The sequence below is a fragment of the Cupressus sempervirens genome, chromosome 2 (genome assembly GCF_028749045.1).
Source record: "Cupressus sempervirens isolate cs-2001-9-10 chromosome 2, ASM2874904v1, whole genome shotgun sequence".
NCBI lineage: Eukaryota > Viridiplantae > Streptophyta > Pinopsida > Cupressales > Cupressaceae > Cupressus > Cupressus sempervirens.
In genome coordinates, this window is record NC_143119.1 from 62,466,927 (window position 1) to 62,493,547 (window position 26,621).

The window sequence follows — 26,621 nt, forward strand, 5'->3', positions numbered from 1 at the left end:
AATGATGCACTATAATGATATTGACTATTTAATGCCAATGATAGCATTCCTTCTTTTAAAAGAAAACAATATGAGCCATGGGAACCGAAATTCAAAGGTTGGAATATAACAAAGGGACAACAGATGACTTCTTCCCACCCCACAATTCTCAACAGACAATTGAAAAACTAGATACACTTATTGACATGGATCTGCATATAGCTACTAATCATGAGATGAATTAGAATTTTCCTTAAAATTATAAGCCAGGATGAAAAACATTTCAAAGACTAATATTACAAGACTTCTTTAACATTTACAGGGGTATTTTATTTTTCCAAACCACGAAACCAAACCAACATCAAATAATACAGATGATGTCATTCATAGCGCACACACAAATGGCATTACTTATAAGATAATCTTAAAACTGACCATAATACCAAGTAACTGCTATTTTATCCATCCAAGCAAAAGTAACAATGACATCAAGGATGTCAGATGTATCTTCTTATTTTCAACAAATTAAATAACATGGCATGTTGAGAACTGTGAGTTCAATTGTCAAAAACTGCAGGTTCACAGATTTGAAATGTAGATTTCAGGTTTGCCAACAATGTAATATAGCTAATAGCCATGCTTCACTTTCAGTTCTCCCAATACCAGTACATCCTAATGAAATGCCTGCAAGAAACGTGAAAACAAATCATAAGTTAAATGAAAATCCTTCAAAACCTTAATGAGATATGAAAACAAAGAAAGAGAGATAGAATAGGATACTATCAGTTCACCCAACATATGGACATTTCTCTAGCTCAAAGGCATTCAAAGTTTGTGAATAATATAAACTGTCAAAAGACACTATGTTAAAGTCCCTGTTACACCAATTGCCCCATACATGTTAATCCTATTGATTATATATTTATTAATCTAGACAAAATAGTACCTATTCCTTCAAAATAAAGAAAAATTCTACAACCACAACTCAACTGTAAAAAGGTTAATTAAGTGTTGAAAGCACCAAAGACACTTGAACAAACAACTTTCTGTCACAAACACTTATCAACTATCTTTATCTATCAAACCAACAATAAAAGATATTGCAATGTGTACACAAACACATGAACATCAGATATTTCCATAGAAAACCCAATTGTGGGAAAAACCACAGTGAAAATCACTCACTATATGAACAGAATTGAATACAATGTCAAAGTCAAAGAAGCTCACTGCTCCTGATTTGGATTTGCAGGCTAAGCCACACAACATTTGGCACCAGACAAAGGACTCGCAAGACAAAGACACAGGATCCCAGTAGCAAGATACAAGACTGTATATACTGCCAAATGAAAACATTGTCTTCTAGCAGGCACAGAAAATTGATGTACTGAAAAGATGTAGAATCTACTCATCATGCCAAACACTCATGGCCACAAACTCTGTCAACTCTAAAAGATATTATCAATTAACTCTCTTCTGCATTCGCATCATACTGGCATCACATCCAATCCATACTCACATCCAATCCATACTCAATTCAACCATCCACTCACATATGTATCATTGAATTCGGTAGGCCAATGTACACACATTTGGCCACCATGAATGTGTGCACTCAATGTGGTCCATCCCAACAGATAAAGGGGGCCTAAATATATAATAACATGCCTCTCACAATTGGATGAACCAGAGTTACACCGCCCTAGGGAATGGGGGGATGTCGAGACAGGGGGACAGATTTCCGGGAAGGTGGGGCAGATGGGGCTTAATTATGCTATAATTATACATGTGATATACTATATATTATACAAACAACAGTGGGAGTCAAGAGAAGGGGGAGGTGTATATACTATATATATTACATGTGATACTTAAAATACTATGAAAATATGTATAAAAATATAAGACATAAAGACAAAGTTAAAAATACTAATTTACTAAAATTTAAATACTTGAATATTGCATTGAATATTGAACATGAAAGTGGAACATTGAACATTGAACAAAAAATATTAAACTTTTAAATACTTGAATCAGCAAATAATAAGTCATAGATATCAAAACTATGAGTATCTCATTGTAAAGATGATTAAATTGAGCAACATGATATGATATTTAATGTTCATAGATCAAAAAAAATACAGACTACAAAATCAAAATGTCAAGGCCCAAAATGTAGTGAAGGAAGAAGGAAGCCTCTAATCATCGAAATTATCAAACTCTCAAAGGTCAAGAGCTACGAAAAGAATACCAACCAACCCTGCATCTAAAGTATCCTCATCATCGTAGATTTACGATAGCTCCTTTGGCTCTACATCCCATCGTGTTGTGAGGCTCTCCTCATACACACGTGTCCTACGATCAGTGATACACAAAACACTATGTTCAACCACTAGCTTATGTACTCTCTGAGAGGTAAGCATGTTCCTCTTCAGAGAGTGGATGAAGCTATATGTAGACCAGTTACTCTTGGAAGCTGAAAAACTAGATACCTGACATAGCAATCAAATGACTAGTGTGAGAAAAGTTAAAAAGTAAAACTCTCAAGGTCCCTTAAAGTTAAAACATTTCATGAATACATAATAAATAGGTTCTAAAGTTGATTAACTAGATACCTAAGACAACAAATGAATGGCTTGTGTGGTAGTTGTTCATTTCGATCCATGATAAATCCACCACAAAATTGAAACCTCTTCTCTCATAGTTTTTAGGCCCGCTTTTGTCATAGTCCTATAACCCCTAAGAGTAGCAAATTCGGTCCACTCAATGCAAACCTTCCCAGTAGTCTCAAAGTCATGCATCCTATCAATGCACTTGAAGAACCCTTCATTCACCTAAAAAATTAAAATTCAACTTTTCAAATTATTGGCAAGTAGATGATGCTACATATTAAAAGATTCAAGGATCAAGATGTATAAGATATAAAGATAATTAAATAAGTAGCATGAGATGAATCACCTCTTCACCCTAAATCAGTGTACTCTACCAGGCCTAGGCATATACCACTTTGGATTTATTGCATAAGCAACCATGTTTAGGAGAGTGTTTAGGTTGTCCCATCTGCATTGAATGATAGGTCAAGTGTGTTTATTGTAGAACGCTAAACTAGGGCCCCTCTCTCATACAACTGCACTCATTTAGCCAACCATGGAATCAATGCACTCCAACATCTCTCCAAGGCTACGTGCATCCCCATCCCCATCCCCATATTTGATGACCTGGAAAATTGGAGTGATGATAGAGACTGTGTATTTTGCATCATGAAGCTCGTGAAGAATGCATGTAAAGTGTGGTGGTTACAGATATACATCTACACATCTCTAGCATTGTTCACCACTCCCTTAATCCAATCAATACAGATATACATCTACACATCTCTAGCATCGTTCACCATTCCCTTAATCCAATCAATTTTCCCCACTTTCATGAAGTGCATTGTTCATGGCATGCACACAACATGGAGTCCACCAAATATGTCTATATGCTGCCTCAATAAGCCTCCTTGCAGCCTCAACATAGATGCTACAAGTCACCATTCAAAGCACATTTTGTGCCCCAACCTCCTTTGTAGTTGTTTGAAGGATGTCAAATTGAAAATCAGCATCATTTCAACGCCCTAAACAATCAACCGCCCTAAAAAGAATGGGCCATCTGAGCATGTAACTATGATATTGATGAGTGGATGGTTCCTAATGTCCGTCCACACATCCATGAAAATGTTGCATCCTGACTCCTCCCAAACTGCCCTCATGATCTCCATCATTTTACCAATCTCAGCATACTCATTGAAGATTGTGGTCCTCAATTTGTCTTCACCTGGTTGCACAAATGATGGTCCTCCCCCCTCTGCAACCATTTGCATCATCTCCTTATAATAAGGAGATCCAACTACATGAAGTGGCGTGCCATTGGAAAAAAGAAACACTAATGAATTCCTCTATCTCCTATTTCAAGCATGCATTAAATAAATCTGTCATGCAATTACTTTCAGTTCTCACCTTCCATTTCCTCTTGCTTGGTTTTGCTTCAGCTATAGCATTAAAAGTCGAAGGAGGTCTCAAGGATGCCCCTATAATTGTTGTTGCTCTCAACTGCGATCTAGGAGTAGCAATATGCGGCTGCTCCTGTAATTGTTGCTCATGTGACAGCAAAATACACTGAATTTGTTGCCTACCAGATAAGGTAGTAGGCATTTCAATCCCCTAGTCATCTAGAATGCCCCAAAGTTTGTTGAATTCAATAATATAATGCAAAATATTAGTGAGCTGCAAAAACTAACATGCTCCCACACCTTTTCTTGTCCAAAAGAGGGAGTTTGCATTCACTCTAGTGACACAAGGGATGGCGAGGTATTGTGAACCAAGGAACACTCACCAACCACCCTACTAGAATACACACATGGAAGCCAACACAAAATATGGAAGATGACGCAATGCAAGGTAGGAGAATCCCCAAAGGAGATGTCCTAGCACCCAGCAAATAACCACACAGCGGAAACACAACAGCAAGAAACAATAATGCAAGATCTGATACCAAATCACAACTCTTTATTCATAGATATAACTGATTGCATGCAATATGCCCGGCTGTAAGGCCTTTTGGGTTAGGGCCAAATACAAACAACAATTACAAAATCAATATTGCAAGATCCAATGAGATCCAACTTACAAACTCAATCCCAGCTAATCCAAATACACAACTAGATAAGAACACCAAGAAGAATCCACAATTGTACACTCGGGTCCACCAAGCAATCCTCTGGTTTCTAAGCCGCAGCCCTAGCTCTTCTCAAACTTTGCATCTGTACTTCATTCTCTTCCCAAGCTCGAATATCATTCCGTCAATAATGAATGCCTAAAAGACTCCACAAGACCCCCTATTTATAATTGCCAAAATGGCTTACAGAACATTCTAGGACATTACAAAACAGAAAGGTCAACCCTAAGATGGTCTGTACATATCCCAAGACAAGATCTAATCAAAAACGTCGCAATCGAAATAAATCCCGCAAGTTGGCTCGCACCAAAAACGCAAAAAACATGTCCAAAATGCTGACACTCGGCATTAATAAGAAAACTCGGCACATGAAGAATAGCTCAGCACACACTGTGGAACTCGGCACACACTGCAGCATGAGATGGGATGACATGCTAACCCAAGTGTTAACATGACGTGGGATAACTTCAACTAGGCTTAAACTACAAAACTACTGGCACTCGGCAATTGCTGCAACTCGGGAATGACTGTAACTCAACAACTGATAGAATGAACACAAATGAGTAGGATAACACGTCAACCCAAGATGCTCCCGCATCAGAAGAACAACAAATTTTATAGATTCTAATGCAAATAATCTTCGTACAATGTGCCAAGCATAAGGCCTACCTGGTTGCAGCCATATACAATCCAATTCTAATCAACGAGATTAGAAGCTCGGGCTTGTAGAGCCAAACTCATGTTATCTTCCTTCTAATCTTAATGCTACCTAATCACTATCCTAGATCTCAAAGATATAGCCATCGAGACCATAGGTCAGCTTGACATATACAATTATTACAAAATATAGGTCCTGCCCCAAAGGGAAATCAGCAACCACACAATTAAGCAAACTAACATCCGCGGGATCAAAAATAGGTCCACGAGTGATCTTAGAAGAGATCCCCAAGACGGTAAAAAGCTTTGATATCACAAAAACATTGCATAAGCAAATAACTACATGTTACTCGACATGCCAAGAAATGAACACGCTACAAGTAAAGAGAAAGGATAACTCTTTGGTGAGATCAAATGAAGTTTTGCGAACATAAGAGGATGATCCAGGACAGGTCCACATCAAGTAACCAACTACACTGAAAGAAATAACACAAACAACAAGGGTCATTCCTAGAACAACAAACAGGAACAATCAACAGGAAATATTTTTGGTTGATGCAAGATTGCCAAAGAGCCCAAGATGCTCCTGCACCATCTAGTGATGCTACCAAACCATTATGTACCACATATGTTGCATTTCGACTTCCTTGTGCCACCACCAGTTTGTGTTGGGGCATCTATCCTCATTGCAAATTCTCTAAGAGGTGACTTAGGATCCTCGTTGCAAACTGTCTGAGAGGTGATTTAGGATCATATTAACCCCTAGTCCACTCTGTCAAAAGTGCGAAGGGGATGGTGGACCAGGTGGCCACTTCTCTGTGAACTGAAATTCAGTTTGCTCATCCCCCTCATTCGCCTCATCATCATGGTCAAGTTCATATTTTTGGCTACTATGAGAATGAGTTTCCCATTCCATCTCATCATCATTGTGACTTGTTTCATGACTGTGAAGCTCGTTTTGACACTGCATTTCACCAAATGATTAAAAAAAAAAAATACATGGTTTCAGCCTATGCCCTTCTATAAAACAACAAAATTTTAAATCAAAGTTTAAGCAGCAAGAATTTAAAATTTAAAAAACAAAAATCTACTTCAATCTAGAAATGAAATTCAAATGACTATAACAAAATGAAACAAGAAGAAATGCAAAACTAAAACCAATGAACATTCATTTGAAAATAAAAATCTCTTCAACAAAGTGAAGAATCTTCCTCCTCTTCTTCTTGCTCCTTTTCACTCCTCTTTGACTTGCAATCACTCTTTCACTCTTACAAGCACCTTTTTCTCAGCTCTCCACTCTTCTTCTTCTTCTTGCAAATGATAAGAAACCCAAATTGAATGCATATGAAGCCACATAGTGAATGCAAGCAATATAACACAAGTAATGGGCCCCACATGGCCTGGATTTTAAAAAGACCAATATTAGACTATAAGAAAAATGTTTTTTTAAACAAACTTTATTTTTTTCACTAGATAGGAGACACCCAACCATCCCCTAGAAGGGTCAAGGAATGTGTTCTTGTCCTCTTGTTCCCTCAGAGAATGTCGGGACATCCCCCTGTTTCTGCCAAAATAGTGGTGGACAAGTAACACAGCTGGAGATACCAGAATGGTGTCCCCCTGTCCCTAGTGCATCCCTGTCTTAGAGACATGGGGGTATTTTGGGGGAGACGTGTCCTCGTATTACATTGGAATTAACCTAAGTGCATGCAACTTAACATCCTCCATTAATGACTTCAAACATAATATGTAGCAAAATATTAGAACACATTAACCAGTTAGCCCAAATACATTCTCCAATGCACATAACATAATAAAGATCTAACCAAGACACGAAGCATTCCATATCAACCTTTTAGCACTTCCTCCAAAGCATATTTAGAACAAAAAAATATAATTCAATCAACATAATAGACAACAATGTCCAACACAAAACAACATATCTTCGCATGCAAAGAAAACCAACAAAAGATATCTGAAGTAGAACATTGCATGAACCTTATAAACATGTCCACCAAACCACACACCCCAAAACACCATTCCAGAGCATTATTCAAACCAAACTTGACCAGTCCTGACAACCAAACTCATTGTCTACAAACAAAAAATCACAACTCCAACCTCAAAACTAATGGGGACTTGAAAAACATGATACTATGACATTCGTAGACTATACGATGTCCAAAACAAAACAAGATATCTTCACATGCAGAGAAAACCAACAGAGATATCTGAAGTAGAAAATTGCATGAACCTTATAAACATGTCCACTGAACCGCACACCCCAAAACACCATTGTAGAGCATTCTTTAAACCAAACTTGACCAGTCCTAACAACCAACCTAATTGTCTACAAACAAAAAATCAAAACTCCTACGTCAAAACTAATGGGGACTCGAAAAACATAGTAGTCCGACATTCGCAGGCTATGCTCATTAACTACAAAACTGGAAGCCACCAACTTCTTATGCAAAGCATCCTTCCATATGGACTTCAAATACTCTCTCCTACATATTTCAACTTCCTATACTGTCTCCTTCCAAATACACCACATAATAACTTGATATTATCACTGGTCATCTAAACAACATCTGAAACACTTAATATTGAACATCTATCAATATTGACCCACCAAGTAGCACATCACTTCATTGTTGTGACATCAATGCAAACAACAAGTTGACATCAATGACAACACAGGCCAAAATATGATTATTCCTATTGTTCATGCCTTGGGATGATGAAACCCTAGCACAGGCTTTGCAACGAATGAAGAAGGAAAGGGTCAAATGGACTCCTGCCAGGAAGGCAACTTTTAGGGACAAACTTATCTAAGCATGGAATGCCCGACAAACTAATTCCCTTATGATCTTTAATAAAACTTGGATAGTGCGGGATAAGCACAGAATTGAAACTAAACAAAAGACCCCAGAATAGGGCATCAAAATATTCAAATTAGTATTTCATTGTAGTACCCTCAAAAGAGGGGCTTTTTGTAAATAAAATCTATTGCAAATCGAGCTGAGAAATTGATCAAATCAATAAAATGAGCAATTAGCAGAATTTGTCTATTCTTGTATGTTCTTTTTTAAATATGGACATGAAATTGATTTAAGAATTGTATTTAGTTTACAGGCCAATTAAAATAAGAAACATGAATGGCAACGGGAATACTGCTAAAAATGAAGCGACTAATGAAATCAACCAATCAATTCCCTCAGATCTGTTGCTTCAAGTTTTGCAAGACACGCAAACGAAGCTAGAAAATATGGAAAAGAAAATGAATGATCTAGTAGCCTAGATAGGGCGAGGTCAAGAGGAGATGCAATCCTCGCCTCCACCTAAAACTGAACATGAAAATTCTGGCTACCGTGAAAGGAATACTCAAGCCTCACCCACATAAACCGAGAACCAAAAGAAACTCGAAATAGTTAATGATTTATCCTCAAATATTAAAAAGATCAAACCACCTAAAGTTCTTTGGTTCCGAATACGAAGAGGATGCAAATGCTTGGTTAACTGAGATGGAACAATATTTTGAAATTAGGATTTTTTTTGAAACTTCAAAAAGCAGTATGGAGAATATATCATCTTCCAGGTGAAGTAGCTACTTGGTGGGGAAATACCCAAATACAACTCAATATCAAGACAACTAAGATTACATGGGGCAAGTTCGTAACTATCTTTAAAAACCAATGGTTACCCCAAACTTTCAACGACCAAAAGCTATTAGATTTTCAAAACCTCAAGCAAGGGGATATGTCTATACACAAGTACTGGGGAAAATTCACTCGGTTGTTGAAGTATGTACCCCCGTATCAACAAGACAAGAACCTAAAGGTTAGAAAGTTCATTATGGGATTAAACAATAGGATCAAGAGAGCACTAGATGTCCTCACTCCCCGAACCATGGAGGAAGCCCTCAAGAAGGTCGTTCGTCAGGAACACAAAGTGAAAAGGGATGACTCTATTTGAAATAACAAAAGGAAAACTAGCTGGAACACAGACGAAGCAGATTCAGGATCCCACAAAAAGCATTTCAAGAATTTCAAATCCATTAAACAAGAATCTAGAGGAAAAGGTAGTAAAGAATTCAAGGGTAACTTTAACACGATAGAAAACAGTAAAGGAAATGAAAAGAAGGGACCACCATCAAGATGTTATAATTCTGATGGGGATCATTATGCCAACAAGTGCCTTGGCAAGTTAAACACCAACCAGCCACCTCGACCCCCATTACCGCCACAGCGGAACGTTTACCAGTAGAGTATTCACGCAGCATGCAGCACTAGACAATCGGCAGGCAGAACAGCAAATGGGTCCAATAGAAACTCCGAACAAGATTTATAGAAACCCAATTTCTATATTAATAGATACCTGAGCTACAGAATGTTTTATATCCCCAAAGTAGATTTCCTAGGTCTAGTTTTATGGCAAATCCATGGAAGCTAGAGCAGTGTCTGTTTGAGGTTCGGGCTAACTTTCCAAATTTCTCTACGGAATTAAATTTGTATGTAGCACCTCTTGGGTCCTATGACATCATCATAGGTATCAATTGGCTTAGTGAACATAAAGCTAAGGTCGATTGCCTTGCCAAGGCAGTAAAATGTTAAGATTACCAAGGCAATCCTGTGAGCATCAAGGGAATTATGCACAAGATCAAATCACGTCAGATATCTGCCATGCAACTTAAAAGGTGCGGAAGGAAGGGATGTGAAATTTTCGCAATGAAAATTGAAGACTTGAGAGAAACTATAAATGATTTTGAAGATGGAGAAATTTGGGAAAATTTGGGAAAATGATTTGAGGAGAAGTATCCATATCTCATGAAGTTTCAAGATGTGTTTCCAAAAGAACTTCCAAGACTTACCCCATCTAGTGTGTTTAATTTCACCAGACTTGGTACCTAGGGCAGAACCTATATCCAGAGCACCTTATCGAATGACCACCACTGAGCTAACGGAACTACAAGTGCAGTTGCAAGATTTGCTAGATAAGAAACTTATCTGACCCAATGTCTCACCCTGGGGAGCCCCGATGTTGCTTGTTAGGAAAAAAGATGGAACTATGAGACTCTGTATAGATTATAGGATGCTTAACAAGGTTACCATTAAGAACTGGTATCCGCTTCCTAGAATTGATGATTTATTTGATCAGATGAGAGGTGCGACTGTATTTTCTAAGATTGACCTAAGGTCGAGATACCATCAACTCCGCATTAAAGACAAAGACATTCACAAGACTACTTTCATAACTAGATATGGACATTATGAATTTATTGTACTACCCTTCAGGTTAACCAACACTCCAACAGCCTTCATGAACCTTATGAATAGCATTTTCCAAGATTGTTTGGATAAATTTGTGTTGGTCTTTATCGATGATATTCTCATCTACTCTCAAAACGAAAGGAAACATCAAAAGCATTTAGAGATAGTCCTACATAGGCTACAAGAACATAAACTATACAAAAAACTGTCCAAGTGTTCATTTTATCAAAAGGAGATCCAGTACTTAGGGCATATTATATCAGCTCAAGGGGATAGTCGTAGATCCTATAAAAATCAAGGCAATCAGAGAGTGGCCTATACTTAGGAATGTGACAAAGCTCAGGAATTTCATGGGCCTAGTAGGATTCTATAGAAAATTTATTAGAGGATTTTCTAGGATTCCTACCCCATCACCGCACTTCAAAAGAAAGGAAAGAGGTTCATTTGGAATAAAAAATGTCAAGCAACTTTTGAATATCTAAAGGAGAAGTCAACTATAACTCTGTTACTTAGAGTACCTGATCCCCAAGGAAAATTTGTTGTTATAATGGATGCATCTGGGGAAGGGTTAGGAGGTGTATTAAAGTAGGAAGATCAAGTTATTGCATATGAGTCAAAGAAGCTGAAAAATTATGAACAAAATTAAGCTCCGCATGATCTAGAATTAGCCGCCATTGTCCATGCCCTCCAAATGTGAAGACACTATTTAATAGGAAAACCTTTTGAACTCCAATCAGATCACCACAGCCTGAAATATATATTTACTCAGCCCAACTTTAACGCCCGACAAAGGAGATGGCTGGAATTTTTAGCAAATTATGATCTTGAGATCAACTACAATAAGGGCAAGGAAAAAAAGGTAGTAGATGCTTTAAGCCGGCGAAGACATATCTCCGCTATGGCAGTTATAATTATCAAGCTTAGAGATCAAGTGTTATAGCATCTAACACGGAATGATTTCTATACTAAGATCAGCCAAGCACTCCTCAAAGACCCAAGGGATCCCAAGTATAAAGATTATAAGTTAGAAGAGGACAGATTGTTGAGATACAGAGGTAGGATGTAAATAGTCGAAGTTTCGGAAGTCCGGAGAATGATTTTAGAAGAATTTCACACGACTTATTTCGGACACCTTGGAGTGACCAAGATGATGGCAGATATAAAACCTTTGTATTTTTCGAAAGGAATGAAAAGAGAAATAACAGATTATGTACCTGGATGCCTAGAGTGCCAGAGAGTCAAGGCAAAGCACCATTACCCAGCAGGCCTACTACACCCGAACGAGGTTCCCAAATGGAAGTGGCAAATAATTACCATGGATTTCATACAAGGGTTACCCATGACCCAAAACAAACACAATACCATTTTAGTATTAGTAGACAGATTAACTAAAATGGCTCACTTCATACTTGGTAACTCAACAAATGGAGCACCTGAGATTGCTAACAAGTTTGTGCAAGAAATTTTTAGACTCTGTGGAATTTTAGAAAAAAATTATATTTGACAGGGATGCTAAGATAACCTCGAAGTTCTGGCAAACTTTAGTTTCAGCCTTGGGAACTATTGATGTGTGTTTTATGACCCACCAAAACAGTAGAACAAAATACCGAAATATCTTATCCTCTCTTGAATAAAGTCTCGTGTATGCTAAGATTGCAAGAAGATCATATGATGACTTCAAGATTCCTTTAATGCCAAGTCTTGACTGTGGATAAGATCGGTGGTTGATGTGATTTGCTAATGATCACAAGGGGCCTTACGTGTTTATTCAAATTCATTTCAAGCCACACTGGATGTGGGAGCTATCTTAAGGTTTTACAATTAAGTACTTTTGGAGTTTTCACAAAATATGCAGAATTTAAATAGGATAGGGTTCACGAATTCTATTCTAATCCTAAGGGTAGCGATGACAATAAATAGTACTCTATTGGACAAATTCCACAAATTACCGAGCTCCACTTTGCCAAGTTATACTATAACTACACATGAACTAGTGCAATCTTCAAGGGTTATACCAAAGATTTTCATACCACAGCATACGCTATCATAAATAACAAAGTATACGAATGATAGAAGTTAAGCATATGCATGAAAGGGGTTTAGGCTCTTTGCACAACGAGTTAGGATCACTAAAATGTCAAAAGTATGAACCAAAGGAATTTATCAATACACCATCATATTCTTCATTGTAATCACCACATATTAACTAGGCTACACTTAATCTAATTGAAGGAATTTAAGTGAACAAGCAAGCACTAAGACACATTAAGTATTCACCAAGCTCCAATGAAAACTTTATTATCTCAGTAGCTCATAGCAGCAATCTCATAAAAATCCCCCCTTTTACAAATGAGAAGCGAGGCCTTTATATAGGTCCTTGACTACAACACGTGGCTCGAATGATCACAATAACTGATGCCCCAAATTATGCCATATCAGCCCTAATTAGGATTAGGTCAAAGAAAAGGAATCTACATTAATACAACAAGGGATCCACTGCTGTAGTGGGTAATAAATGCCCTATATGCATGCTAGTTTAGGAAGGCAGTGGGGTGTAATAAATGACCACTAAGAACACCCACTACACATTAAATACATCTATCCTTGATTCCCCTACTTGAAGGCGTAAAATCGATCCAACACTGTTTCCAACTCCTCTGTACTAATGCTTGGTGCAGATTCTTTCTTGAATTCTAGAATTGCAATTGCTCTTTCTACTTTTCCCAAGCTTTCATCCCAATCTAATAACAAGTCTTGAGTAGTGTGCATTGTATTCGAGAAGATAGAGAAGTTCTCAAAATCATCTCTTTCATAGACATTTAGTTGAAAGAATTCCTCTAACTTGACTTTCAGATTATCAGTTGTCATTTCTTCTTCCACCAATCTCCTCAATAACAAGGATGCAATTGCGTTGGATATTCCCTACTTGATGTTGTGATGCAGGAGCATCCTGAGGGTAAGAGGAATCTTGCATCACCCAAAAAATATTTTCATTTCAGTCTTTTCTATTTTAATAAGGACTAGTAGACAGGGTGGTTACTATTTATGGAAACTTGCTATTTTTAGTAAGTTTGTCATACGAGCTCAAAATGTTCTCATTTTCTACAAAGTTCATTTTAAAGTTGTAAGCCTACCATAAAAATCTCATTGCTATAGCTTAAGTATCAAAGAAGTTATTGTGGATTTTTGATGGAAAAATTTGCAGAAAAAATCTTAAGGCTCATCGTTGGAGGCCTTAGAGTGCCCGGATGAGGTCTGCAAACTCGATAGAAGGGTGCTTGCACAATTTCGAGCCTGTAGATCAAGAGTTGGCGTTTCTGAAAAGTGGTTATAATAGCCAATCGAAGCAATGGTTCGTGAGTTATGGTCTTTCAAAGTTGGGCTACCCGAAATATCTAAAATAATTGTCAAGGATGTGTTTGGCCAACTCTATATGTATTGTTAGGGTCTATCAGCCCTAACTATTGAGTTTCAACATCTAGAACCTTCTCGGGTGGCATAAAATTGCCTATTTAAGAAAGGCCCAAATATTGTCTAGGACAGCTCGGGGTGATAGTTTGCAGCTTGTCTTGCAGATTATTGAATGAAGGCGCCCATGTCGGTTAGCATATTGTACTTGTGAATTCTGTAATTCTGCATTTGCAGTGCAAATAGAAAGTCCATATTTTGTTCTCACATTTTCTGTTGTTTCTTTGTTTTATGTTATGGTTTATGGTATTAAGGGGAGCACCCTTCATCATGTTGTCAACAATCTTCTTCCATCAAGCAGATTCCTCGGTGAAGCTCTCAAACATTTTCTTAGCTATGATCACTGCACTGTACCATCGAATAAAATCATAGACATCCCCCTCGTTTGCTTAGCTACGATCACTGCATTGTACCATCGAATAAAATCATAGACATCCCCCTCGTTGATAACTTGACCATCAATCAATTCTTGATTTGGGGTCTCCAACAAATTTGAATGTCGGCAATCACCTCATCTTGGTAAATATGCTCATCCACCCATGATTCCTCCATGCACTAGATCCTAAAGAGTGCAGCTAATGCCCTACTATGTACTTGCACTAATTCTTCTACATGTTTGAAGGATTCCTTCTGAATTCCTTCGACCCAAACCTTTGAAGCTTGAGCAGTCCACTTGATTTTGTCAATGTCACCTACCACTTCAATGGAAACACCTATTCGAAGTACAAATGATGGACCTTCTTCTCTTACTGGATGAGGCAAGTCATTGATGTACTAACATAAGGCCCTAATTTCTCTTTTTTGTTTTTTGTACCCTTCTTCCACTTTCTTCAGCCTATCCTTCAAAGCCTATGTAGACTCATCAAATTCTTTTAATATTTGCTCTCGAGAGGCCAACCAAGATTTATTTCCGTAACATGGTATTCATCTAGAGCAATCTGATTTTTGCCTTGTCAACCATGGGAGTCGCAATCTGCAAGATTCTAGACCCCAATTCTTCTCTGATGAATTTAGTATATCTTCTTGCTTTCCCTTGCTCTTCCGATCGGTTTTCTCGGTCCAAAATTTTCTGTAATTCAATTGCTGGATCAACCTCCTTTTGATGACTCAATTGAATTCGTTGCCTCAACCATTCTGGAATGGGTATACTTTGGTTCCCTAGAATCACCAATTGCTCTTTCCTTTGGACTGCTCAAATGTTGATCTCCTCTTCACCTCTTGGACTATCCACCATTACTTCAGGAACTATGGCTTCAACATTTGGAAGATGTATTGCTCCTAGTGGAGCCTCTTCCTCTAGTGGACCATCTCCATCGTTAATCATTTCTCGCTCTAAGATTGTAGCGAGACTTTCCTCTGTAGCGATATCCTGATCTCTCCCTCTTTCTTGCATAGATTTTTCATAGACATTTATACTTAGTCTATCATGAATTGGCCTATCCAAATTTCTTCTCACTCAAATCTCCTTATGCATGTCCCTACATCCTGCCTTTCAAATGTTTCCATCTCTTGAACACTTGAAGTGCGACTCGGAGAAGAGGGAGCATTTCCATGTTTTCGCTTCTTATTTTGAGGTTCTTGGATGACTTCCTCAATCCTGGGATGCTTATCTCAAGATACCTCTTTCCCTTTCTTGGTTCCTACATCCTCAAATGGAGTTCCTCGTTCCTCAACAGTCCTTTCAGATATTTGTTCTGATCTTTAATCCTTAAGTGTTTTGTGGCCAAGCAACCTATATGTGAATCCATTTGCTGGTGCAACTAATTTTTCAAGCTTACGATCAATCCACCACTTTGTAAAATCCAAGACTGGCTTTGAAAGAGCTTCCAGATCTATTACCTCTTTCCTCTTCCAATCATATGGTTGAGCTATCATTTCTAGATTGAATCCCTTTCACATCACATTTGGATCCTCCTCCATTTGATCAGGAACCCAGAATATGTTGCATGTTTTGATAATGTTCAACGGTAATCTTGAATCCGTCTTCCTTCTAATCTCATTCTCATCTACCACATTTGCCCAAAAGTCTTCAAAGTGAACTTTGTGTTGATACTTTGATCCTCCTACCAATGAGATCTTGTTGTAAGGATCAAAATCATTCATTTTCAGATAAAATGGAAGACGGAAGAAGTGGAGCTCATCTAATGATCTCTCTGCAGCCTTTAGACATGGGCATACCTCAATTTTTCCTTCTCCTATGGAAATTGGGAACTGTAATCCCAACTTCTTCTTCCCTTTATGAATCTTGTTATAGGTTGTAAGTTGTCTAGTAAGCTCTAACAAGACCATCTTGTCCGTTGGGTACCTGGGAAGTTTGTATGGCTCCATGGTGAATCCCTAAACTGGGATGTATGAAAAGGTGGGAAACTAAATGAACTAGGTGTCATAATATCCGACCAACTTCATCGCGCCCATTGACAATGTCATATGTAGCCTCTTCTGTAGTGTTCTAACTATGCGCATGGCAAATGTATCATTAACCCTCGTGTAATCATCCTTTGAATATAAATGCAATTGCGGGTAGCATTCATGAACTTTGAGGTGTTGGGTTCCGCTTCCAAACAGTCCTTTGCATTGTAGTCCATCATAATTCATTCTTCGTGCTAGCATGTAGATGACATAAGAGCTCATGTCAAATTTCCTTGTATGCTCTAAATTCATCAGCTGTTCATTTAGATTGTCACTTATGAGCCCAACCCAATCTATTCTGTCGCCTTCCTCCATCACCTACTCAACAAAATACCACATCCAAGATTCAAATCTATAAGAATGAGGCATGCCAAATACGCAACTCAACATCATGATCATGTCACTGTATTGCCTTTGCAAGTCGATCCATACTATTTCCTTAGGAATCTTGGAATGATGTGATCTATTCTTTTTCAACCATCTTTTGTTGATTATTTCTTCACAGAAATGGACTCCAGACGTGTAGATTCTGAGTGTTTGCTCCTGTGTTTTTGTAACCATCCTTGGGTGATAAGGAATCCCAAATGTTTCAGAAATGGATGCCAGAGAAAAATCTGCCAGAATATTTCTTTCAGAATCCCTGATGGTTTTGTCCCTAGCACTGTAGTATTTGGTACATTCCACAATTAACTTTGGATGTTGAAAAGGAGGGAAACCAGCCGTAGCAACAATTCCACTTCTCACAACTCTTGTGGCTAGGTGTGTTGGATGATGGTCATTATATCCAAGCATTCTCCGGTTAAAATCTTTCAAATCAAGGCCGTCAAGGCTTGTATCTCTGATTTTTGCCCACTTTGACATAATTTTGGATTCAGGATAGAATCCTCTCCTTTCATTCTTTATCAATTGTCCATGTGTTTCTCATGTTCCCCTGGGTTCTACCATTCTTCTTTCCTGCAAAATAGAAAATGTCCACACATAGGACTATGCAAAGAAAGCATAAAAAACATATATTCTTCTTTCCTGCAAAATAGAAAATGTCCACACATAGGACTATGCAAAGAAAGCATAAAAAACATATACTTGTTCAAAAGACAAAGATTTTGGATTTTTGCCAAAATTTCCATATTCCTCTCAAGATTCACTTTTCAATATTTCCACAAGAAACATGCAATTTTCCAGTAACTCATTGAAAAGGTTCCTTTCTGATAAAGTTCATAACCCTCTGTCGCGAATTCCTAGAAAACTCCTCAACAATTTCAGAAATTTTCCCAAAAATTTTCTTTCCAAACTCGTTGAATTTCACTCCTATTCTCAATTTGCTCTTCAAATTTTTGTGTGAGAAGGAATGAATGAGAGGGTTTCTTATATAAATCATCCCTCAAAAAAGATGCCTTTAAAGCTATAGGCTAAAATTAGGTAGTTGCTTTACTTAGCCACCAAGGTTACCATCTTTTTGTGCCACTTGTCACTTTTTTTTGTTTGTTTCAAGAAGTTGCCATTATTGATGTTTTTAGCTTCAGGATGAAGCTAAGTCTTCATTTATCCCATTTTGATTTTTTGAATTTTCTATTAATTAAATATCAATTAAAATCAATATTTAATTAATTTTCATGTTTTAAGGAAAAAATCAAATTTCTTTCCAACTTTTCTCCAATATTTATTTTTTGGATTATATTTTAAAACAACCAAATTAAATATCAATAAAATTAATATATAATTTTCCATGTAAATCCAAAAAATCTCCTTGAAAGAAAATCATTTTTATTTTTTTTGAATCCAACTTTTCCATTTATGAAGAATTTTTCATTCTTCTATTTTTTTATTTCAATCGATTTTCTTTTTAATTTTAAAATTTGGGATTTTTCTCAAATTTCCCAAATGTTTTAACTTTTTATGATTTTTCACACTTTTAGGATTTTTCGCGAGATTTTGGATTTTCATCCTCGAGAATTTTTTGAATTTTAAAACTTTTCCCAAACCTTTATCATTTGGATTCCAAATTTCTTTTTTCTTCCCTTTGGAATTTTTAGGACATCTTGGATTTTTCACAATTTCCAAATTTCACAATTTTTTCACCCTTTTCAATTCTTTGAACTTTTCAGAAACTTGGGTGATTTTTGGAAATTTTTTATTTTTCACATAACTCAAAAACAATTTGGATATTTCAGATTTTTTATCATGAAAAATCCATGAAGTGACTTGGTATGCGTGAGGAAAAAAAGGTTTCTTGGAAAGAATGTCCCGGATTCCTATGATTTGGACAAAATCCCTCATAACAAGAAAAATGCACTCTGGAAAATGTTGAGAGCCCAAGTTGAAGTGTGCTGAGGATTTTGTCCACGGCAAGAAAATTCCTCCACTTCTCCAAAAATGTGCTCCAAGAACTTGGGAGAGCAGAGTTTCAAGGGAGTTGCAGACAAAAACAGTTTTGACTATCCTTGCCATGTGTTGAATTGTACTCCGCCTTTATCGGGAATCCATGCTATTTAATGCACGACCACTGCATGCGGGTGGGAAAGGCTCCACGGAGGATTGTTTACAAAAGAAAAGGGGGTCCTAGGCATGGGCGATTGGTGACTTTTGGTCACAACAGGAACCAAACTAAATATTAGTTCTCCTTATTACCCAGAAACCAATGGTCAAGCTAAAAGAGTAAACCAAGTTTTGGAGGATTTTCTAAGAGTGTATTGCATGGATCGACAATATCAATGGGAGATGTACCCACCTTTGGTAGAATTTTCTTATAATAACTCTTATCAATCCGCTATCAAGATGAGACCCTTTTAGGCCATGTATGGTCGTAAATACAAAACTCTCGTAAGTTGGAATTGTATTGAAGACAAAATTATCATTGGGCCAAGAAATGCTAAAAGAGATGGAAGAACAAGTAATTCAAATCTGTTAGAGACTGAAGGAAGCAAATGATAGGTAGAAGAGCTATGAAGATGCTAAAAGAATACCTAGAGAATTCTCCGTAGGAGAAAAGGTTCTATTAAAGGTTAAACCACAAAAAAGTACTATCAAATTTGGAAAGAATGCCAAACTAGCACCAAGATATGTGGGACCCTTTGAGGTGTGAGAGGTTGTAAACCCAATAGCCTACAAGATCGTACTACCTCCAGCCCTTGCATGATGTGAAAAATATTCCATGTGTCATATCTTAAGAAATATATCACTCATCATGAACATGTAATTGATTGGAATCTTTTGCAAGTACGAGACCAAGGGGTGGTGGACATAAAACCACTCAAAATACTAGAGGTGCATAAGCTCCGCTTACAAAATCGAGACATAACTCAGTGCAAGGTCCAATGGGATCAATATACTGAGGAGAACACCACTTGGGAAGACTATGATGAGATATTCCAAAAATTTCCTCATCTTTTCTCTAGGACCGGAGCATAAATATTCTCTTGTTATGATTGTAAAAATAAACATTATGTTTGTTACCTAAGTAGTATTGATTGATTTATATTGTAAAGTTCATCGGGGACAATGAAACACAAGGGGGAGGGTATATTACATCCCAAATTTTGACCTATTTAAAAATAATCTTATAGTCGTTGCAATGGTTAGTTAAAACTTTTGAATGTCATGATCTTGTAAAATGGAAGTTATAGTTAACCGTTTATTTCATGTGAAAAGGACTTGCTAGTTTGATTCATGGAAATATGATTAACTATTATTTCATGTGAACATTATTTGTCAATTGATTCATTATATCTACTTATTTACTTGTTAATGGTAGTTGGTCGTTATTACAATTATCAGTTATTATGTTCTTAATATTTCGATTTAAATGGAGGAACATGTTATTATTGTCGAAATGTTGCAATTGTGGTTGCAAGAGCAGACGAAGGGGAGAAAGCATTGCTAAACGGGATTCAAGGAATGGGGCATTACTTTAGTCCATTGTCAAACCACTAGGTATGGACTCTAACTACCTTGATGAAGGATTTAACAACTAGGCAACAAAGTACACCTTGGACAGTCATGAGCTAGTTGGTCGATCTTTTATAACATTAAACATTTAATAATCATGATATGAACAACTACCCCTCTCTTGTTTTGAGACCTCGGAAGTGATTAACATTATGAATTTTCATATATATATATATATATATGATGTCACCATGATACTTTGATGATATCTATGGATTACATATATATAAATATATGATGTCACCATGATACTCTGATGATATCTATGGATTACACTTTTATATATATATATATATATATATATATATATATATATATATATATATATATATATATATATATATATATATATATATATATATATATATATATATATATATGCACGTGTGTGTATAGAGAGATTAAGATGTTAGAAATAAATCATATTTACTCTCTAAATCGCACACATATAGAGATATATGTATACATATAGGTACAAATATAGATATAACAAAATAGCATGATGATATAATATATAAACCATGGAAATATAATCTTTTTAACTCCACATCAATGAGCAGTGGCCACCTCAATAACGGCACCATCTTTTAAAAACTCTCAAATTTGCGAAGCCATCTTGTAACCACACACGGAAGACAATATAATATCTTGCGGCCGCAGAAGGAGGGGATTCAAATCAAAGCACAATCACCATGTTACGAGCGTAATTCCTGAACCGCTGAATCGATTGGCACCAACCAACCAGTATCATTACAAGTCATGGATCTTCATGATCAAATCTTCTTTCCATTCTTTGTTCTTATCAATACCATAAGCATCTATTCTATTGGGTATGAAGATAGTCATGTTGAAGTTGCATATACCAATGAAAACGCAGCCATATTTCAGTATCGAAACAATTCAAATATGTTTCAAGCTCTATTATTTTAGTTATATCTGAATCTCAGCTCTCTATATGCTGATCGCATAACCATAGGGACGGCTTATAGTTCCCTTAACACATATTCTTGGTTATATTTTGCATAAGTATTCTTGTTTAGAATTTGAATCCAAAGTTATGGCATTCTAACTTACAGACTGGTATTTGTTGTATACCATTTGTGGTAAGAATCAAAAAGGTGCTCAGAGAAACCATATGATGAAGATCTCATTATTAATAGCAGTCTCCCGAGATGCACCCAAGGCGAGTGAAGTTAGTGTGAATGGGTGAAGAGGAGAGGAATCCTGCAAGGGAAAAACAACTATGATCAAAATTCAAATGCATGAACATCTTAAAAAGAAGTTACTAAATCCAAGTCAGCTCATGATTGTCCAGATTATACTTTGTTGTCAAGTTGAGCAGCGGTGATCGGATTGTTCAATTGCCCATCTAAATCCTTGGCCAAGGCAGATTAAGGCATGCTTGCCTAAATAGATCACAAAGAGGTCAGTGGTGTTAGCTGATAGAGAGAAGATTGGTGGAGGTATATCCTCAACCTTGTCTGCTACTGAGCGGACACTCTAACACCGGTATGCTTGAATGGTTGGACCATAGTACCCCAAGCCTAACCTGGGGTAGGAAGGGCCTTTCTCGTAAGAGGTTGTGTGGGGATACGATAAGGTCCATGGTTGGGAAGTAAAGCCGATGTCAATGATTCTCCTATTCTCCGAATGCCAAGGCTTTCACAACACGTCAACAGTTAGTCCAGAAACATGTATGAATTCTTAGTTCTTATTTACTTTTACGATATATGAGGTGTGTACTTGTCAATGTAGATTTCATTACTAGTGCTTATTTAAGTGTATGATAGAAGTTAGTTATGAACATTAATCTATTATCTTTCATATGAATTAGAAATAGTCGTTGTTTTAATTATGAATACTATGAAGGTTGTAGCTTCTGTCGGATTGATTTTAACATGAGATACCTTGTTGATGGTAAATCATCTTTAAGATAAATATCTCATATATAATATAATATTATATATATATATATATATATATATATATATATATATCATACATTATATATTATTATATAATAATATATTACGTATATGGTTAACATATTAATATTACATATATGCTTATGATGAGTTACATATATGGTTATTTGTATTACTATTATATTAATATGTTAAATAGTGATGTTTAACCATAGAGAGATGTCTCTTCATGAGACATGTCTCCTCTCATAGTTATAAGTCTTCATTTGCATTTGGAACACAATCAATACAATGGCAATTGTTAGTGCATTTGCAATGATCCTAAAAATAACATGGTATCAGAGCCTACTGCAGATGTACAAAAGCCAAAAAGGAATAACAAGATTACTCATAGAGGGATCCTATAACAAAAATCAAAGGTAGCAAAGCATTTTATATGGACAAAACTAAAGCAGAGATGAAGACCCTACAATGAGGATCCTATGTCAGGATCAGTCCTATGTCAGTATTAGTCTCGACGGTAAAATACTATCAAAGATACTTTGTTGACAGATAATATACAGTAGAATGAAGATAAATCGAGGGTCTTAGAAGAAATAGATAAGACAAAGAACCCATATCCAGTAGGGGTGATAGTTATTAGAACTTCTCCACAAATGGGAAGAATTATGAGGGAACATACGAAGACATAGGGAAGAAGCAGTTTGACATCAAAAGGGAATATATCTGCAGAAGTTTCCAATTACATACCAGGTTGGCATGCAGATCACCCACACATCTATCTAACGTAGTAGAAAATAATCCCAACTGTGATGACCCCACTAAAATAATATTTAATAATTATTGAGATACAAAAAAATAATAATATATATGAATAATATAATATTATTAATATGAAAATATAAATTATTATAGATCATAATAATATAAATACCACTATATAATTATATATATATATAGTAATTAGATATTAAATATATACTATTGAATATATATATATATATATATATATATATATATATATATCACTAATACTATTAAGAATGATATCTCTATACATATAATATATGTTATGTATAATTGTTAATATTATATATGTTAATATACTTCTATTATTAATATAAATATTATATTATAAAAAGACACAACTCTTACCATTGAAATATATAAAATGGGAATAAAAACGTTGGTAAGGGGGGAATGAAGAACAAAAAAGCATAAAATATATGCACAGTTGTGATTTAAAATATAATGGCCCTAAAATGGGTCATTACAAATGGTATCAGAGCTGTGCATCCTGCCACCCTGTGATGTTTCACAAGAATCAGAAAAAAAAAAGATATTTGCAGTTCTGGAAAATCTTATTTTTAAACACACAGAGAAATAAGAAAAAGTCTTTGAAAGGGCGTAGATCGCACACATGCATCAGATTTCTTGAAATTATTCACCTCGAATCACTTTCTTGATGTCCGTCTTTGATGAATAAAACAAGTGATAGCAAAAGTTATTGAGTTTATAAGAACACATTCCAAACATGTGCATAAATATGAATAAAAAAATAAAATCTCTTCCATCCTTTCGTTTTCCTCTCGCAGTTCTGGATCTGTGTTGTATTATTTTTTGTTAATAAGCTTTGCAATGTGTCCAGCAAGCCAAAGATTGAGTTTGAATGATGGATAGAGTAAAATTCGTTGATGCATCAAAATATTTGTTGCCTAGTTAAGGGGTGTGCATCTGTTCGAAGGAATGCATGAAGTTCCAAAAGTGTAAATGCCACCCAACTATAAGGAGTGCTCACTTGTGAAGTCTAGCATGAAGGAAAAATCTACATCTCGGTAGCAAAGCACATGTCCTATAGAAGAGGAAAGATAACTTTGTCAAAGTAGAAAGACTGCTTCCATAGAACAGTGGAAGCATATGAGAAAGGAAAAATTTGGTAGCATGAAGAGGAGCATATGCTGCATAACAATTGAATATTTTTTTTATGAAGGCGAAAAAAAAATGTAATGCCCATCAAGTGTGCAGCTTTATAAAAGCGAATGAGGTTGTTAAGAGCAGAAATTGCAGCTGTTTAGACAAATGTGTATTGGTAAGGTAAAAACTAGAAATTCAAACTAAAATATTGTCTCAATGAAGAGGTGCATGTCCTAGTGAAGGTGAACCATATTACAGAGTGATGGATTTTCATAAACAATAATTGCAATACTACTCTGAAGAGTGCTTGTATACAGAGCCCAACTGGATTTTAGTTTGAAGTTTATGCATGCTTTTATATTAGTGTGCACTGCACACTCATGAAAAGATAGAGATGTTTTTGAACCAAAAGAATAGATTCTCCACCTGTAATCAGCACATCCAGCATGTATTGTTGATTATTTTAACATAAGCAAGGGGTTTCAACCACCAATTCAGCTTTGGAACAATATGTGGCATTGATAACAAGTATTCCGTCCGCTAGGGCAAAGGGAGAAAACTTAATTTTTTAAAGAGACAACCCCTCAGTGAATGATATTTCCACCACGTGGAAGTGGCAAGGGATAAGGATCAATTTACTGAGAAATGGAAATCATTAAGGGATGATACAAATAAACAATCAAATAGAAAAACATTGCCGCCGAAAGGAAAAGGGTGAAGACCCTTGTGGTATATGCCATGTCTGAAAGTACATGGTGTGAGAGGTCAAACCATCACAACCAATAACACAAAACTTCATTTCCATATGAAGTAGGGACCCACTACAAATACGTCAACCAATTGTTATATAAGGAAGATTTAAAAGAGGTTCATCCAATTGGTTCAAAGAATTGGTTGAAAGATTGACCCCGCCAACTCACATGAAAGAAGTGATATATATAATTGAGTAAAGAGAATCTCAAAGGAAATTGTTTCACATTTATAAAGTATTAAAAGTGGTGGAATAATTATTTTGAGGAAAAGTATACTTCAAACTGAAAGTATCCAATTATGAACTTAAGTCAAAGATAAGTTTATCCTTTAATTTGTTTTAGAATTTTACGATGGATCTTATGAAATTTGGCTATTTTAAATATATTATTTAAGGTAAAGAGATTCTCATCTTAAGGTTTGTTATTATGTGTAGGATCAAATTAAAAGAAGATCCCAATTGAAACAAATACAAAGAAGAGGACGAGAGTTCAAAGAAAATTGAAAATGAAGTTTACAAGTTGTAATCTTAAGAAACAAACTATGATTCAAATTTGGAATTATATAGAAAATTAATTAAGTTCTTAGAAGGGGACATTACTTATCATTTTTTGTTTAAATTTATACTGGATAGGGAGTGTGCATAGGGGGACAAGTAAATCGGTCGCGTTGGGGCATAAGAATCCCAATATGGATTTTAAGATTTTAGGGAACCCCATGCTGAGTGTGTCCAAACTCGAGCGGCAGTAAACCTTCCATCCATAATTAAATTAAACATGTTCCTAGTGGGTAGGGAGTGTGCACAGGGGGAGGAGTAAATTGGTCGCGTTGGGGCAAAATGAATCCCAATATGGACTAAGGTCTGAAGGAGTCCCAAGCTGAGCGTGTCCAAACTCAGATCTGCAATAAATCTACCATCCACTATGGAATTATACACCCTATTACGGTACTAGCTATAGAAAATATGCATCTTCAATCTACCTTTTTATTTCAAGACAGGGGAAAGGAGTACGACATTCACGATCAAAGTGGTAAAACATTTCCTTACCCTTTTCTTATTTCAATTTGTAAGCTAGATTCTAACATGTATACTATGTGTCTACATCGTGTTTTCATGCATCAATATGTTTGCTTTGTGTCTTCATGCATTCGTGTCTACCTCGTGTTTGCATCATGCCTTCATGCATTAATGTGTCTACTTTGTGTCTTCATTCATATGTTCTTGTACATGCTATCATATACTAACGTGTCCACTTTGCAAGTGCCTAACACATATGCAGGAAAGAAAATAAATCAGGACTATGAATTAATGAGGATCAAATCAATTGCTTGAGGAGCAAATTCAAGAGGGGAGGACTGTGATGACCCCACTAAAATTATATTTAATAACTATTATGATACAAAAAAATAAATAATATATATGAATAATATAATATTATTAATATGAAAATATAAATTATTATAGATCATAATAATATAAATACTACTATATAATTATATATATATAGTAATTAGATATTAAATAATATACTATTGAATATATATTTTATATCTATATATATATATATATATATATATATATATATAA

The 26,621-nt window shown here is 36.0% G+C and overlaps 1 protein-coding gene across 1 annotated transcript in view; it reads right to left on the bottom strand.

Moving 5' to 3' along the window:
- Nucleotides 1-416: 416 nt before the first annotated feature.
- LOC149571062 (NADH dehydrogenase [ubiquinone] 1 beta subcomplex subunit 10-B-like) overlaps nt 417-26,621 on the bottom strand; it is a 63,501-nt gene continuing 37,296 nt past the window's right edge. The window contains exon 2 of the mRNA XM_089812633.1: nt 417-663. The gene's annotated coding sequence lies outside the window, so the exon portion shown is untranslated. The remainder of the gene's footprint in view (nt 664-26,621) is intronic.